Consider the following 5,460-nt stretch of genomic DNA (forward strand, 5'->3'; position numbering starts at 1 on the left):
ACATGTGAGTGCATATGCCCACAGAGGCCAGAAGAGGGTATCATAGGCCCTACAGATGGAATTACAGGCAATCACAAACCAAACTCGGCCCTCTACAAGTGTACAATGTCCCTTTAACCCCTGAGTCACGTCTCCAGCTCCTCAAAGCACAAATTTTCAAAGTCAAAGCGAGGTTTAAATAGACAGCCACGTATCCTGCCTACTAAGCATCAGAGCCAATATTTGGAGCCAGGCAGGCTACATTCTCCCGTACTGATGAGAATAATGAAAGGCCAGTTCAGAAAAGTGGCAGTCTGCTCCACTCCTACAGCATTTGATGTCGTTCCAGCCTCAGCATTCCATTTTGTTGGAAAGCCAGAAAAAGAAGTTGAGTCGCTGAGGTTGGAAGCTAGGTGCCCTTTGGCCCGTATGCTGAACTTGCAGTGGAGGACTAGCTGGAAATCCCTTTTCCAGGATCTGAAGGTCAGGAGGATCAAGTGGTTTCTCTCTGCTCCCAGCGCGGTTTGTCCACTACATACTTTCTGACTGCCAAGAAATAACTAATTTGTTCCTAGGAAGCTCGCCATCTGCTGCCTTGTAGAAATGCTTACATTTCTCTGTGCCCACCATGTCCAAACAGTGGAACGGTAACTCCCTGGCCAGAGCCCTACACGTTTTCCTAACACTCTCATGTTACATGTGAACTCAGACTTATTACTGAGTCTACAACTGAGATGCAATATTAAAAACAATCTTGAAAATGATATGATCTGTTATACACATCTTATCATATTTTTGGTACAGGACATTGAACCTGGGGTCTTGAGTATTCTAGGCAAGTGCTCTGCTCTGAGCTGTCTCCTCAGCCCCACAATGTTAAAGGGGAAAACATTTAAAAGGGGTAAGTAAACGTGAAAAGACGAAATCAAATGGCAGTACTTTCCATGGCATCTACTGCCAGTGTAGGGAGACCCAATTCTTTAAGAGAAAAACCTATTCTTACTGATCAGAGAGTGGGGGTGTGAAGAAGGTATTTCGGTGCGAAGCAGATGCTTTCTCTGCCAGTTTGATGGAATCCACTAAGCGCCATACCACACCAAGCTGAAGAAGGGAGATAATGGTTTTCCCCTATAGCTTTCTTGTTTTGTGGCTCCAAATTCTGCCAATAATTTGCGCAAGAACAGAAGAAATTTTTGTAGAAAAAAAAAGTCTAATAAAATTCGATTCTTTCAACAAAAGCTTGAGCCTTGTGATTAAAACTTTTAGGTGTCTTGTGAGTTAAGCTAAGTAGTGTGAAGAACATATAGAGCATGTTTCTAAGGGAAGAACATGACTGTGTCACATTTGGAGGTGGGGGCATCTAGACAGTGGTACACACAGCCCCGTGTGACATGTTGACGTCATGATAAATCATTGACCAGCAATCTATTTAAGAGTCTCTGAAGCCAGGTGTGGCAACATATGCTTGCAATCCCAGCACTCAGGAGACTGAAGCAAGAGACATAAGTGCGCAAGGCCACCCTGACACACCTACTGAAGCTGGGTGTGGTAACATAGGCTGTAATCCCAGCACTTGGGAGGCTGAAGCAAGAGAATTGAGTGCGTAAGGCCAGCCCAGGATACCTACTGAGTGTAAATGGAGACTGCCCGTTCATCTCCCAGCCTCCCAGACCCAAATAATCAACACAGAAACTACATTAATTACAACGCTGCTTGGCCAATGACTCAGGCGTATTTCTAGCTAGCTCTTACATCTTGAATTAAGCCATTTCTACTATTTTATATTTTACCACAAGGATTGTGATTTGTTATTCCCTGACTCTGCCTACCCTCTCTATATGTCTCTGCCTGGCTTTATTCTGCCCTGCCATAGGCCGAAGCAGCTTCTTTATTGACCTATGGTAATAAAACATATTCACAACATGCAGAGGGGAACCCCACATCAACTGAAACCCTGTTCAAAAACAACAAAAAGATTAACAAGGGGCTGGAGAGATGGCTCAGAAATTAAGAGCACTGGCCACTCTTCCAGAAGACCTGAGTGTTGGGCCTCAAGAGGCCCGGGTATGAGGCCCAATGTAACTTCCTGAGCCTAACTCAAGTTTGGTGAGGCCCACTTCATGATCCTAACTTGAAGTGGAGAGGAGTGACTCAGCACAGCCCGACCTAGGCCCGCCTCTGCCCAGCCACTGCTGACGTGGGAGGATATTATTGGCCGTTATTCCTTACTCCACCTCACTTCACCCCACCCCAAGACTCCTGCCCCCTATCTCAACCCCATATAAGTTCCTACCTGATGCAATAAAGAGAGATCCTGCTTGGACAGACTCCCGACTCAGTGTGTCTTTCTCCCTGGTGGCCAATGGGGAGGTTTGGGTCATCAACACTCACCATCCTGCTCAGCCCCAGACAACCCACTGAGCCCCAGGGAGAGACCAGTGGGACCGGTTCTGCCTCAGCCCTATCTGCTGGAGAACCCAACACCTGAGTTCAATTCCCAGCAACCACATGGAGGTTCACAATCATTTATAATAATATCTAATGCCTTCTTCTGGTGTGCAGGCAAAACATGGAGACAGGACACTGTATACATCATAAAGAAATCTTTAAAAAAGACTAAGAAAACAATTATCTATATCTGAAAAAAAATTACCTATGTATCATTAATGAGAACCTGGATGATGTATAATTCCATGAAATTCTGTCCAGTACAGAAGAGAACCCCAAAGGTTGTGGTTTTATTACACTCAGAGTCATTTAACCATCTTGCATCTTTATTTGGCACTCACATTTCAATGATTTTCTCTTCTATTGATTATGGAAACTCTGGTTTTTAAGTCTGCTTTAAGTTGAATTTGTCATCTTCCTGTTCCCTTCCTTGATGAGCTAAATGAACTTGTGACTCATGATTGCTTTCTATTTTTATATAAATGTTATTGTTGACATGCTAAGGCCTATCCTTGGTGCCAAGTACCAGACCCTGTGTTGAGTAATGTACAGACCCATGATATCCCTTTGAAGAAGTTTATTTTATTTTATTTTTAAGTGGATGGGTGTTTTGTCTGCATGTTTGTCTGGGCATCAAATGTGTACAGTGCCTTTGGTGGCCAGAAGAGGACATCGGGTCCCCTGGGACTGAGTTAGGAATGGTTGTGAAAGGCCATGTGAATGCTGGGAGTAGAGCCCAGGCTCTCTGGAGAATAGTCAGTGTTCTTAGCCACTGAGCTGTAACTAGAGGTTTCTTTCCTGCCTACCAGTTCCTGAACAATCACTCTGAGGCTTAATGTAAATTGCAAACTGTTTGGCTTGTTGGCTCAGGCTTATTATTAACTAGCTCTTACAGCTTAAATCAGCCCATTTCTATTATTTTATATTTTACCATGAGGCTTGAGACTCATTACCTCACATCTTGTTTCTCTGGTAGCTGTTGGCATCTCCCTGACTCTGACCCTTTTTTCCTTGTATCTCTGTCTGAATTTCCTACCTGTCTCTATTCTGCCTGTTGGCCAAATCAGCTTCTTTATTAACCAATGGTAATAAAACATATTCACAGGGGCTGAAGAGATGGTTCAGTGGTTAAGAGCACTGCCTACTCTTCCAAAGGTCCTAAGTTTAATTCCCAGCAACTACATGGTGACTCAAAACCTTCTAAAATGAGATCTGGTGCCCTCTTTAGGCCTTCAGGTATACATGCAGGCAGGACATTATATAATAAATAAACAAATATTTTAAAATATTTATCTTTTATATATAATAAAAGATGAATAAATGAATGAAGATATGGAGAGTGAACGGTCATGTGCTGTCTGCCTGCCGTGGCTTCGGCATCCCGGCAGGGAACTGCGGTAGGAGAGGCAGTCTCTTCTCTCTCCTTCTTCTTGTTTCGGCTTTGTGAGAAACCTTATCAACAAAGGAGATGGCTAGCAATGTTACCAACAAGACAGATCCTTGATCCATGAATTCCCATGTATTCATTAGGAATCTCAATACTCTTATGGTCAAGAAGTCTGATGTAGAGGCAATCTTTTCAAAGTATGGCAAAATTGTGGGTTGCTCTGTGCATAGGGCTTTGCCTTCATCCAATATGTTAACGAAAGAAATGCCCAGGCGGCTATAGCTGGAGAGGATGGCGAATGATTGCTGGCCAGGTTTTAGATATTAATCCGCTGCAGAGCCAAAAGCGAACCGAGGAAAAGTGGGTATGAAACAATCTGCAGTGGAGATGCACAGTTCCTCATCTGATTTGGACGATGACTTTCAGGGGATTATTATGACGAGACGTCCAGTTACCCAGCATGTGTTCCTCCTCCTCCTATTGCTCGAGCTGTGGTGCCTTCTAAAGAGTGGACAATGGGGCTCTTCTTCCAAGTCTGGAAAAGTTGAAAGGGGATGACCTTCAGGCCATGAAGAAGGAGCTGACTCAGACAAAACAAAAAGTGGGTTCTCTGCTGGAAAGCCTGGAAAGAAATTGAAAAGGAACAAAGCAAACAAGCAGTAGAGATGAAGAACGAAATGTCTGAGGAAGAGCAGGGCAGCGCCTCTGTGAGAAAAGGTGAGACGAATGTGAAGACGGAGCCTGAGGCGGGCACAGGTGACGCTGCCGAGGAGGGAGACCTGCTGGATGACGACAGCAATGACGAGCGAGGGGATGACCAGCTGGAGCGGACCAAGGATGATGGGAAAGAGGCTGAGGAAGGTTGACAGAGACGGCGCCAATGGGGAGGGTGACTCTTACGCGGAGTTTAGAGATCTTATCCCGTTATTCATTTACCTCGGCGCTTGCTTGCGAGAGATCAAAGTAACACCAGGTCCTCTGCCCTGGTGTCTTCAGCACAGTCTCACCGTTCACCCTCTCCCTCTCCTGTGTTCACTGCTTCATAATTGCCTTGCGCCTAGTTCCATTCTCACTTCCTTTGATGCTCCTTAGTAGTTTTGTTAAGTCTTACCCTGTAAGTTTTGCTTTTAATTTTGATACCTCTTTGACTTAACAATAAAAAATGTATGGTTTTTTTTAAAAAAAAAATATTCACAGCATACAGAAAGGCATTCCACATCACTGCGCCATCTCTCCAGCCCCGAGATAGTTTCCATTTAATCCTCACTTTCTAGATAAGAAATCAGAATCTCAGAAAGATAAAATGAAGCTTTTAGTGCCAAGAGGTTGACTAATCACATTTTTCTAATTCTTGCCTAGAAGTCTTATTTGCTTGCTGACTTAGGAAACATCTCTTGGGCACTTACTCTGAAGCTGATACTCTGCCGCCCTGGCGATACAGACACATCCAGGCACAGCTGCTGCCCCTGTTGCAGTTTTTGGTATGGAAGACAGATGCATTTAAAAATAAATGTCATGTAAGAAAGTTAAAGAAAAAAAAGCTGGGTTTCTGGGAGGAAAACAACTGATTAACAGAAATGGCCCATGCCCAGAAAAGCTATTCAAGCTAAAGGAAGAACAGGTGCATAGCCCCTGTGCAGTAGTAA

The 5,460-nt window shown here is 44.1% G+C and overlaps 1 pseudogene; it reads left to right on the forward strand.

Annotated features, from left to right (window-relative positions):
• Positions 1-3,895: 3,895 nt before the first annotated feature.
• Positions 3,896-4,906, forward strand: LOC142844411 (heterogeneous nuclear ribonucleoprotein C-like; annotated as a pseudogene).
• Positions 4,907-5,460: the final 554 nt, after the last annotated feature.

This window comes from Microtus pennsylvanicus, chromosome 2, assembly GCF_037038515.1.
Source record: "Microtus pennsylvanicus isolate mMicPen1 chromosome 2, mMicPen1.hap1, whole genome shotgun sequence".
Taxonomy (NCBI): Eukaryota; Metazoa; Chordata; class Mammalia; order Rodentia; family Cricetidae; genus Microtus; species Microtus pennsylvanicus.